This window comes from Ischnura elegans, chromosome 2 (assembly GCF_921293095.1).
Source record: "Ischnura elegans chromosome 2, ioIscEleg1.1, whole genome shotgun sequence".
NCBI lineage: Eukaryota > Metazoa > Arthropoda > Insecta > Odonata > Coenagrionidae > Ischnura > Ischnura elegans.
The window spans coordinates 71110992-71124313 of record NC_060247.1 but is presented as its reverse complement, the minus strand read 5'-3'; the positions used below and the strand labels follow the sequence as shown (position 1 = coordinate 71124313).

The window sequence follows — 13322 nt, the reverse complement described above, 5'->3', positions numbered from 1 at the left end:
CCGAACTGCCAAAAACTCCCTGTTCACTGTTCATGCCAAATTTTGATTTCGTTTTTATTTGAAAATTTGCGTTCGATGAACAGGATGCGATGGTACAGGTTCGCGGTCAATTTGCGGGTCGGTTATCTGTTCGTAATTTTTCCTAAAGTTCAAAGTTAACTGAAACATTAGGTTAAAACTTTTTTTTGTTATATTAATGGAAAAAATATTTCAGCAAACAGACAAGTTAAACAGAACTTATTAAATTATGTTATATTCACTATTTAATTTTTAACTAAAATATTCGTGATGATATTAAATTTTAACTCGGTTAATCTATATTTTACTCTGCGTTACTTTAACCATTACACAGATTACATTAACATGACAGAGGCTTTAACGAGGAGAAAAAATTGATATCTTACCGAACAGTCTAAAAGAGAGATTCACAAATGATATTTATACTCTAATAGATATTAAGAACAGTTAGCTCTCTATAAAAGTCTAAGTTGCTCTTAAGAGGAGAATTTATGAACTTTTCTGGCGCTAAATACGCGAATAACATCATACGCTGAGGTGATAAATCTGGCTTATACTACAATGAACAGCAGATATTTTCCTGCACTCGGTTAACCAAGTAAAGGCCCGGGACAGAATTTGGTTGAAATTACTATGACACGCTCCACAAAGCATATGATACCACACTAAGCTTTCATATACTCTAAACGCCCGATTAACAGTATTTACTACCTAAATGACTCTATCTGTTCGCCCTGAACATATATTTTGAACTGTTCTTCTAATGTGCCGGATGAAGTGAATGGTTCATCAAAATGAACTGTTTAACCCACCCTTACCTCACACATCAGTGTAGCGTAGATTCATTTGTAATAATGTTTGAATCTCCTTAACAACTCAATTAAACATGCGGAGCTTCCAGTTGCGTCTAACGGTTCCACCTCGCTCTTATCTCCTCTCCATGTATTTGGTTTGAGTGACATGTGTGTTTATATTGAATGAAAGAAAAGGGGAGTGCGGCGGAGGTGAAGTAGTGACGTCCGCTTGAGAACTATTAACAGATATCTCTCTTGACCATTCATCATTCATCTTGACGGCCACATGTGACAAGACAGCTTTCACGCTCCGATTTGTGAAGCATGCCTGCCTCTCTTCAAGTTATATACTCTCTTGCGTCTCAATCTATCATCATTGTAAAGCTTTTTTCCGTGTATTTTTATGAAACAATACCTTAAACACTGTTTTCTAGCTTCGAATCTCTTTCTCGATTTTCGATCTAAAAATAATTAACATTCCTTCGGTGATGTAGAAAAATTTATCGCTAGAGTTCTATTAATGCGCGTTTGATTATCAAAGAATAGCATTTAGGATGAGGAATATCGGAACCTGAAGTTTACTCTCCGTGGGAGTAAAACAAAATTTCTCAAAACATTTCCTGAGCCTTCATATACCGTTTCATATTCCAATTGGTGGTATGTGTAAGCACAGATGGTTTTTATCATGTCTCCAGATGACGCAAGTTAGCAACTTTGAGATGGCCTTCATATTTTCCATGGTATATTGCGTTTATTTTCGTCTCACATAAATAGTGATTGTATTTTCATCATAGCTATTATTTTCTCTTACTTTGCACTGTTCCAATTGATGGTTTCTTTGATCGCATGTGCTACATGAAACTTTAGAAGGCATGTATTTTCTTGTTCTGAATCCCAAATTTTTGTTTCAGATGGATCAACTAAAGGAATGAAAACCGTGCCATTCAAACTGGGAATGAATTTTGGCTTGGATTGCTCTTGACTACACCTGACTTATCCGATGGTGAGTGAATCTCTAACATTTTTCCAGGAAATAATCACTATATCCTTCCCGGCTTACCATAAGGTTGTTTCTTGAATGCATGGAAGATATACCTAATGAACTGGCTTAACTTAAAATTTTCGGAGAGAGCATCTTATTTATTAGCTATAAATTTTCTTTTATAATGTCATGGATCCTAAGATTTTCGTGAAAATATTCAATCGATAATTAAGATGAGCGTCTTGTTATTATCAAAAAAGTTAAGGCGACGTGATCAGGCTTAGGGTGATCGTTAGCTGAGAAAAACAAATATCCCTTTACTCTTGCAAGGAGTAATTAGGATGACGATGTCTATGGGTATGTTAAAAATATGGGAAATACTTGACAATCGAATGTGAGAGTATTTGTTTCAAACTATGGAAGGACACTCTTTTTCTATCTCCCTCACTTCTTCAAATCCGCCTAGCAGCCCGTCGCATCTCACAGATGGGTCAGCTGCGCTTTTTCCATTTAAATTTCGCCAAATCCTTTTATTTCCTTTTCCTTTATCTCCTTGCAACTTGCCTCTTTCTCCTTCTTAAACCAATTCAGTAACCGTTTGAACATTTATTATCCCCTTTGTTCCCTTTCCCTCTCAACTCAAGCTGTGTATGTAAATTATAAGGCTAACACGATCCATTATATGTTTCTGAGGATTAAAAAAGGTGTAGAACGCAATGATCTTGGTGTAATAAAAAGTCTGTAAAGAATAAAACGATATATTGATAGTAAATGATCCTCTAAAAATGTATTTAAGATAGACACGTTGTCTCCGCCATTGATTGGTGGAATAACTTACTAATTGATGTGAGTAATCAGAAGCGAAGTCCCTGCACCTAGTTTCGTTGTGTTTGAGGACCATGAGACTCCACGGAAGACGTAATTTCCTCCTCAGGTCTATTACAGTGGCACGTTGTCTTGTTTTCATCGAATCCCTTCCCTTCGAAGAGTCGAGGAGCAGATGACGTGGTTTCTCGTTACGACTCTCTCACGCTCATCCCCTTTGCCGCTGGGGCTTCAATCCTGGGGGAGCTGTCGGCTATCGCACCTCTGAGAAAGGGTTTCTCCTGGCTCGGAAGGAATGTCGGTGAATCCTCGATGAGGTTTTCAAACATTGATAAGAGGGACGTGAATAGATTTACGACATTTCCCGCGCGCTGTTCTGGTAGTTCGGAATGGGGAACATGCTCAATGTTTGAAACTACTAGAATTGGAAGATCCCTCCTTAAAATATTGTTACTGAAAATTCGGGGATGAATCATGTTTCTTTTAATTCAGATATCAGTATATAAAAATAACCTTTATCGGCTGCTTGAAAACACCACGTCATTGGAGCGCCCCCGCGTGATGCCACGGCCCGGTATCACGGCTGAAAGAGCGAGGAAGTGGATATAAAGTTGGACGAGGTATATCCTTGAGCTAGCGTTTGGTGAAAATAATTGCAGTTGCAACGTCTGGCTGCAGCAGGTGTATATGTTGGGTTGCCAAGAAGTTTTTGAAAGAAAGATAGAGGATCGTTTAGGGAAATATATTTATGGAAGTGTTTTTTTGCCAATTTTGGCCGGAATCGTTATAAAGCTCCCCAAAGCCAAAAACGGTTCTCTGTGGAAACTATACGTATTTAGTTGGGAATTGATCTAGGAAAACTTTAATTTTTTCATTTGAAACCGCTCAATAAGTAATCCTCCGTGTTTAGTAGGTGTTTACCTTTTTCGCTATAAATTTAATGAAAGAAGTATACGAATTTGTCATATAAAATGTTTCACAGTCAATGGTCCGCGAAAGCTTCAATCTCATTAAGTTGCTATGAAAAAGTGGGTAAATGCACATTATTCACCAGTAGATGCTTTGCTTTAGTACTATCCCATGAAACTCCATTCCTATCTTGACCTTTATAGTTCATTTTTGTAGAAACCCCAACCCCTTTTGCGCAAAACACACGGTGGGAGTCTCAGTGTAATAATACCCTCATCCCTTGCGGCGTCTCTCACCTGCTTGCCCACCCAGGAGACTTGCCGCCAGCCATGGCGTAGCTTCCGTCGGAATCCGTTGAATTCCCCGAGATTTTCCCCGGGAGTAGAAGGCGTCACAAAGTACGTGATAATATTACAACTCGGTGCCTCTCGTTCTGTTTGTGGCGATGAAGGCCTCCGGGGCTGTTTATTCGATCCGTGATGCTCTTTCTCTTGCTATCCCTGAGGATTATCGGAATCCCTGTGGGGAATACATGTGCCCGCCGCGAGAGGAGGGTTCCTATATGGAATTTTTATGTCTCCTTGTCGCCATTTGTGTACCCTTTTGACCAGGATTACACATCACTGGCCCCTTAACCTTATTCATAGTTTTACTTAAACAACTCTGGGATTGATCAATCTCCTTAATCGTATTATTCGTATTACCGTTTGCGTTGTTGTATTTTTTAGTCGTTAGCCGAATATCGCATGTATTGTTATATTAAAAGCTGTGTCCCTCTGAATGTGATCAATTACCATGCTATCTAACATTATTACAGCTTCGGATATTTTTTAAAAGCTGGCTGTGCATCAAATGCATAAATCTTATTGATATGCACTTTCTATAATATTTCTTGTTCTTAGGACATATCGTAGAGAGCTATCAGTAGATTATGATATGTATACTTGCCCAAGCCTTTAAATACATGATTTGTTTCATTAGGTCGTTGACATTAGTTTTCCTCTGTATCTAATGTTATAGTGATTGCCAATTAAGAAAGATTTATATTAATCCAAAGATTTTTTTGCTCAAAATTAGTGTGATGAGCTAGCAATATCGCCTGTCGCTACATTCCTAATGTTGTGTGTGTGTCATGTTCGCCTTAAATAATTTATTTATTTACTTAATTGTAAATGGGATATGATTGTGATGAGTTTATATTACCACAGTCTTTGATGTTAGGGAAGTATACCGGCAGATTTGAATTTTAATCATGTGTATTCAAATAATGGTTTGAAATTCAAGCTGACTTTTGTCTAGTTAGCTAAGCAATTTAGAGATAGCTCTCCCACATTCTGCGCTTACTACTCCTTTTTTAAATTTAATTTAGGAATTGTTTTTTTTCATCCAATTTCAACCAAATATATGCTGGAATTAAATTGAAAATTTCCTTTTCCCATGCGAATTATTTTCACTTTTTTTGTATGGAATGGAATCAAAACGTTGGTGTGAATTATTTATTCGTTGTTGCTTGAAAAAATTCATTCCGAACGATTTAAATTAGTTAGGAAGAAACTTTCATCTTGCATCTCATCGCATAAAATGTTAATCACGAAGCACAAGCTACCACGATCTGAATCACAAAAGTGATCATGAGAGCAGAGAAGGCACAAAAACTATCCTAACATTACGTTCTTTTTGTTAGTAGATTAATTTTCAATTTTAACAAACAATAATTTATCGTTTCAATTATTTTTTTCTACGAGTTAAAAGTGATTTTGAAAGGTGAAACAGTCTCTTGTGCTAATCTCTCTGCTGAGTATTACTACCTGGGGAATGCTCAGATTTCACTGAAAATTTGAAGACGGGAAAGTTAAAGAAAAAAATATATAAATCTCTCGTCGCATACATTTTGAAAAGGCATTTTTATAACCCTTGTGGCTTTCGTATTTGCCTCCACTTTAAAGCTCGCGACCCCTGACTTCTTTTTTTACCCACCTCGCGTTTAACGATATCACACAAAACGTGAGTTCCCTTCGCGGAAAACTTTCTTTTTCATTTTTTTATCTTTCGCTCGCTTTCCCCATCGTTTCCTCTGGAGTCTATTCCTCCATATCTCTCCTCTCTCTCCGCAGTATTTCCTTCCCTTTACATTCTCGTATTCCCCGCGGAGACTGCCTCCTGAAATCGAAAAAGGGATTCTTTTTATTCGTACCGTCTGTTTTTTCATAGTGCTCTCCCAAGCAGAAATGTTTTTCTTCGCATTCAGTCTCTGCGAAACTTTTCCACAGCGCAAGTATGAGTCTTTCGCAAAGCCATCTCTTATTGTGTTTCTAGGTGCCTCGATTTCCCTCTGTATCCATAGGCAGGCATCGATTTATCGGTAATTTCTCGGCTCCCATTAGCTATTTTCCTGGAAAATTTATTGCCCGTTTTTGACGTTATCATTGATATATCTACAAAGTGCCGTAGGAATGATTTTTTTCTCCATGGTCAATTCTTGCGCCGCAGTGTTATGTGACGTAATTTCACTTTTCAAGGGGCATATTTCAATCTAATGGATAATATAATAATTATACGCATTTTATCCAGCAATCATGATCCATTATTTTAAGAAGTATTGTTTTTACCTTGTAATTTTATCGCTATTGTGGATTTTTATTTTGTATAAACCCTTTAATTTTTTTCTGCTGTCGTAAAAAAATCGTCCAGGAATGAAGCATCTAAAAAGTATGGATCATTATTTTTATTGTGCAATATATCTATTCCGTGAGAGCGGCCGTGAAATTCGCATAAATTGCCATGAAAAACAATTTCCCTTGGTCGGGAATCGAACCATGGATCTTTGGCTTTCCCGGTCATTGCGCAGAACACAGCGTTATCCAGGTTCTTGATTTCCCCTAGCAATTGTTCAATTCCGTATCCTGGGAATTTTTTCTCACGGCAATTTATGTGGACTGCTTGTTATGTTTGATTAAAATAGAGTTTTGGTGAAATAAAGGATATGCGCCATTTCATTCATGTTTATGGCGAACATTAGTGCATAATGGTATTTTCGTGAGATGATGGTATTTTAGGGCAAAGGTCGCGTGTGATTTGTGCTTGTGAGCTTATGTTTCTGTTTTACGTAGTATTTTAAAAGAAATAAGTTTCCATTTTCAATTTGGAACATAATCCGAAATTCGCTTTTGAATTTTTCGATGTCGAAGTGTTGTGTTTCTCTTGCAATGTGATTATTTAATTTTAAATATATTGGAGAACGTTCATAAGGGCTTTCGCAATTACGTATTGTACTTAGGAATGAATCTGTCATGAAATTTAGCTCAAGATGAAGAATATCTGCTAGTGACGCTATTCTGAAAATTTTTAGTCGTTCACTTAACGTTAACGATGAAAAACATTCAAGGTAGGGGGCCAATTTCTTTCTAGGCAACCTCGCGCGTGGAGGATAAGCAGGTTTGAGGTTTCCGAAGGCTCCATCCTGGATTTGAACCCTAGATCAGCAGCCAAGCGATCTACCCACTGAAATACCTCGCTACCCTATTGCTGCGATGATAATGTGATATTTTTTGTTTTTATGCGAAAAAAATAATTTTTTTGCTATTAAAAGCATTAAACACATGAGAGATATTTTTTTCTAATAAAAAAGGACAAAGATACCCCCAATTCATGTGAAGTAACGAAACTTTGAACTCTGATGCCATTATTCTAATTTGAGTATTCAGTGTGTAGCCTTCTCCAGCCGTCTCCCTCTGAAAGACACATAAAAAAGAGTCTCCAATGGTAACTATCCCTCTGGATAGTTGTGGATGGTTGTGGACAAGTGGTCCCAACGGATCGCTCTTCACATTATACGACGCGTAATTCAATCGAAGCCGTCGTAATTTACGGCCATAGCGGTCTCCCTCCCCCGTCCGTCCATTGCTCGTGTAGTCTTGCGTGTTTCAGTGTCAATTATCAAGCGATCGATCCTTCGTCCGCATATCATTCTCCTCGTTCCACAACTCCACTATCGTAATGGTCGTCCGAATTCCTCCCGTCTTGATGGTCGGCGGAGACTCTCGTTGTCAACAACGGCCGCCCGACGGCGCCCTCTAGGCTGCACCACCGAGATTCCTTCCCTCTTCATCCCCCCTCTTTACGGTCTGACTCCCTATTATTCGCCAACCATTTCATTCTTCCACTAGTTTCCCTTCTTTCTCTTCGATCCATTCCCTTATCAGTTATCCCTAAGCTTTTTATGCACGTGAAATATTTCTAGTTTTTGTTGACTTATTTTTATTCCTATTAGTTCTTGTGAGTGGACAACTGTATGAGAGGCCATTTAAGGACATATTACATAAATTATACCAATAAAATAGAGCAAGACTCACCAAACTGCCTGGTGTCTTTCGTGGCACGTTTGATAATGATTTTTGTTCGTGGTTAAATGCAATTCGGATTCGTTCACGGATATCTTTCTGCTTGAGATTTTCTCGTTATCATATTGGCTACGATGTGTGGAGCGTAGCCATTGCACTTGTCACAATTTACGGTACAAAAGCAGCTGGAGCCGTTCGAGCTAAGCTTTTTCTATCTCCATCCTTCATTTTTTCTGAAGCCCATTTTCCGCGCATTCTATTTATGACGGGTAAGGCAATGCCAACATTGGCGAACTTCAGTCATTATTTAAAACAGATGTGGGTGAAAGTAAATCCAATTAAATGCGACGAAGACCAGAAAAATCGTGGGCACAGTGGTTAGCGGTTAAAATAAAAAAATGGCGCTTGATTGAAGCACTTCCTCCGCCTTTTTTTTGAGTTAAACTCGGTTTATATGTTATTTGAACAATAGTGAGTTTGTAGTGCAAGAGGGCGCATTGCAGATGCTTACTTTGAGTGATCCCCTGTATTTCCTTAGCTGATTCCATCCTGCACCACACTAAATTGCGTGCATATTTTTTATATTTTTTCTTTCATTCCTTCCTTTCCTCTGCCATTTCTCTTTTCCAACCCTTCTTTTCGACTTCTGTAATGGCACATTCGATTTGGAGATATGTATTTTATCTAAAGGACAGTCAGAAGGATATTAGTGTTTGGGCCTAATGTAAAATCTTTGATCTGGAATGTGTCGCATTTTTGCTACCTCTCTATCGCAACTGTTTCTTTAGCTTTCATTTAAAGCGGAGTACGATCCATCTCCCTTCCCTTTCGTCTCTAGTGGAATGTTGAAGCGAAAGTGCATTTAGATGAATTAATTTCTTTTCCGGGCCCGGTAAGATTTGTGTGGCATTCCGTGAATCCTCTTAGCCATTGATCATGTAAGTTATTTTCGTCCGAAATATACAAAATCATTTTTATTTTCAAGGAAGAAAATCGAGTATGCCTCATAGATTCAGGCTCTAAGCATAATGCCGGCAAAATATTAAGTATTTTGAATGGACATAGTGAGTGATAAAATGTTTTGATGAGGATTCCGTGTACCCTAGGCGAATAAAACGTATTTGAAAATAAATACGTGTATGAATGGTGTGAACAAGTATTAAGTTTAATTTGTGCGAGGATGTTTTTATTCAAATATTCCTTAAGGAATTTACTTCTTTTACGTTGTTTGCTTGGTATCATCTGAAATAATGTATCTTTTCGAATTGAGGTCGCCTAAATTACGTTTTTGCTGGGCGAAGTTTAGAAAAAATGAATTCGTGTCTGGAATTTGTCACCTGATTGAATTATAAGGAGGTAGAGTGTTTTAGTAATGATTTCCTGTTAATTATCTTTAGTCTATTCTGAGTTTATTTTTATAAGGTGTCGAGTCTCGTAGATTAGTTGCGTTGACCCAGTTTCCAGGAATTACGTGGCTGGAGTGGGGCTTGAGAGTGAGTGGTGAGTGAGAGGCCCTCGAGTGGCGAGCAGGGCGTCGCACTGCCCCTTGAACACGACCGCCCGCCTAGCCATCGTGTCTCACTGCGACGCGGCGAGACTTAAGGAGGTTGGTCCGCGAGAAGAATAAGCTGAATATTGCGTTTTAAAATCAGTTTTACTTGGGCACGGGCTTTTATTGTGAAACTATCGTATCTGCATAGCACAAATATTGTTTTAATAGACGCATCATTATCTTTTTACTGATTATTCTAGCGCTTGAATACTTCTAGCGGTTTTTTATTGGTAAAGAGACATAGTTGTGTCTCGTGTCTTCAATTAATGTGTCCATTAGCGGTTAAAATAGCAAAAAAATCACTCAATTTGCCGTTTATAGGACAGTGATATAATTTAGAACAATTTTATTCATGTCCTTTACATTATTAATAATAATTAATAGAATTATTTGAGTGGTATTTTGTCTATTTTGTGATTTAAAACTTCGGTCTTTATCTTTTAATTAAACGAGATAGATAGGGTAGTCCTTTTTCAGCATCTTTGTTTGTTTCGAGTGTAAAACTTTTACATTTGAGGAAAATACTATCGTAAAATTTTTAATAGCATTATAGAGCTTTATGTCTTAAAGGGTTTGCTGAACATTTAAAGACCATTAAGTTTATAACTAGTGATAGGTCAATGAAGAAGGCCTGTCGAGTTACAGTGATGCGTTCTCCTAATATATGACGGTTTTACAAAACATAAATTCATTTATTTTATACTAACCGTTTTCAATCCTAAGTCCATTTGCGGACATAGTATAGGTATTGCGTTATGAGTTTTTGCGAAATTCAATTCGTAACTGAAGTCAATTCCCTTTGTTGACCCTAGAACACGCGCGGTTGGTAAAATGGGTGGAAAAATATTGCCTTAATAGTACAAGGTGTGAATAATCCATATTCTGCGTAGCCTTCTTTTAATTGTTTATCTTGAAGATCGTCTCTGATAGCGGATTTTTTTTTTAAATAACAGCTTGATAAGAATTTCTAGCGAAGTTAGAAGTGCTTGGAAAATAATTTTCATGTTGCGAGAGTATTTTGAGTTTTAACTTATATCAAAACATTTATGCCGTCAAAATAATTTTTGGCGTGTCTAATCTCTGTTTATACAATGTTATATCTCACATCATACATTTTTATCGAAATGGGATTTATAGTAGGTATTCAATAAATTTTTCTCACACGTAGACAACTATCGCGTAAGAACTTAAATAAAAATCCGACATTTCCGGGAAATTTTCGGAAAATTTGGATGGAAAAGCCTGTTTTTTGGGGGGGGCGTCATTCATGGAATACCATTATAATAGCATATTTTGAAATTTTCATAGGAAATGCATTTACTTCGCCTCTCGGTGCCACCCTCGGGAAGGAGACGGCAGCCGACGGACCAGAGGGCTTGGTCTGACCGAGCGAAGTATGGGATGAGGCTTCGCTAGTGGAACACCCGGAATGTGAAATATTTAATATGCGCCCTCCCGAATTCGCAAAGGGGTTTGCGTTAAGTGGGAATTGGACGTCGGAGCGTTATTCGACGGATCTTTGTTACCCTTAAGCCCTTCGTCAAGTCCCTCGCGTGGAGTAGTCCTATGGTGCTTGTTGGTGACGCTATTTCGACATGAGAAACCGAAAATGTTTTTTATTCAAATCCTCGCATAGTAAATTTATGCAGTGAATTTGATGACTATAGTTCAATGGGTATTCCTTTATTAATAGTTTTCCTTATTACACTGGTGGAAACGGAACGCCATCTACGGTGAAAGATTTAGCGGATTTACGCAAAGGCTTTGCAGAATCGATTTATGGCACTTTCGCTAAGGAACACTGCTCGGGAAAAAATAAAAAATTACTGAAGAAAAAATGAATTATTAGGTTTTTAAATTTTTTTTGCCTCTTCTCTCAAAGATATTTACGGAGGAATAAAAGACTTAGGGGTGTAAATTCGCATGAACAGTGCGCTGCCCCAGGGAAAACTTAAATCATTCTATGGATAGAGCAAAGAGGGAAACCATTTCATTACACGTATTTTATCTTTTAGCCTGAAGGAAGCTAACCTAATCACAATGGTGGAAGGGAACATCCTAGAGATTTATGGATTAAAATTTTGCACCTCCTGGAGGGGTGGATGGATGCAGGGGTAAGATAGTTGAGGAACGACTTTTTTGTCAAGGATGATGAATTAGTTAATTAACTGAAAGTTAAAATATTTCATTAAATTAAAAATTAAAAAAAAATTATTATCATATGAACCTTCTTGAAGATGTTATTTAGAACTTGTGCGCGATATAACATGGAGCTTGCCGTTAATTGCCGTAGAAACTTAGAAATATAAGGATAAGGAATGAAGGAGAATTAGAAATCGCTTTTATTTTCGATATGATTAAGAGCTAGGAAGGAACAGTTATCGAGACAGGACAAGCTGGGAGTTGATTGGTATGTTATTTGCCGGCCTCGGTGGCGCCGGGGTAAAGTTCCCGACTGCTAACCTAGAGGTCGCGGGTTCGAATCCCGCATCGGAGGTTTGACCACCATCCAGGGCATGGATGTATGTGATTGTCAAATAAGTTAATTGTGAGTGAGGTCCATGTAGTCCTAAATTCGCTTGTGAAATAAAGACGACATTATTATTATTATGAGAGGAAAGAGTACCACATCAGGTAGTTTGAGAGGGTCAAAATGCGTAGAACAAATTGTATATATATGTATAACAATTATATATTTACGATATGATTTAGAAAGCGATTTGAGGGATTATGCCGGTACATTAAGAATTTCAATAACCTTTCTTAATTTAATGTAAAGAGGTGCGACTTGCGTTGATAAAAATATGATAAAAAGTTGATTGATTTCATCCTAGCTTTTACCTTTTACCAGGGATAGAAGTCACCGCTCCAATTTCTAATTGTTATTATTAAATTAATGGAATTCAAGTCATTTTTCCAAATTTTAGTAAAAATATCAGCGTTAAAAGAATTAGACGTTGTCAATTTGCTATTGTGGTTTGCGACATTTTTGTTATGTGTAGCTCTATGTATTTATCATGCAAGTTAAAATAAATGCTATAACCATATTTTTTTATCTTTTCTGAGCGTAATCGTGAGATTTGAATTCTTTTACATCTCGTTTACTAGTCGTTTTGCATGGAAGTCATTATCTTATCCTTGGTCTTGGCTGCGTCGATTTTCAATCTCTTTTTTCTTTTCTCTTCTTTATCATCATGTTTCTTTGTTATATTTCCAGAGTTAAAAGCAAGAAGTTTTGTTTCATCTCAGAATTATTTTTATTTTACACCTTTGATGCTGGTTCTTTTAGCCACGGGTTCGCTGGTCCTTTTTTGAGCATTTCCTTTGGAGCAGTAAATCCGTTTGTCTGTCGAATACTTTCTTCCCCTGTGCTTTCTGTTTTTATTGGTCATCGGGGACCCTTTCACAATCAAAAGATCAAAGTTGAGTCACCCAGCTTGAAAGGATTCTTTTTGCCGATATCTCTGCTCACGTACTTCTTCATATGTTTATCGTCGTTCCTTCCAAAGAGTCCGATCGTGCCGGAGAGTCCGTGGTAACGATACTGTATCGCTGTTATTTTTTATGCTAGTGAAAAAAATGGTTGGGTGATATAATTCGACATAAGTTGATTAGTAGGTATTGAAGTAAGTCCAAAATTCATTCTGGTTGCATTTGCAATTTTTTTAAACGTCTGACTTTATTTGATATCCTCCTTGTTGCAATCGCATTTTAAAACTATGAACTGAGGGCAGTGAGTAGAAATCGAAGTCCAAGTCCTGGACGGTGACATCACAAGGGAGTGAAGCGTAACTATGCCTTTGGTTGGCTTGAAATTTAGAAAAGAAACATCAGGGAAGTGAAATTTGAGAAAGGCATAAATGAATGGCTGCAGCTTATCAATCTAAGAATTGTAAAACTAT

General features: G+C 37.5%; 1 protein-coding gene across 4 annotated transcripts in view; it reads left to right on the top strand.

Moving 5' to 3' along the window:
• LOC124153933 (ankyrin repeat domain-containing protein 50) overlaps positions 1-13322 on the top strand; it is an 817119-nt gene that overhangs the window by 651216 nt on the left and 152581 nt on the right. For all 4 annotated transcript variants that reach the window (XM_046527346.1, XM_046527345.1, XM_046527343.1 and 1 more), the window contains one exon: positions 1724-1815. The gene's annotated coding sequence lies outside the window, so the exon portion shown is untranslated. The remainder of the gene's footprint in view (positions 1-1723; positions 1816-13322) is intronic.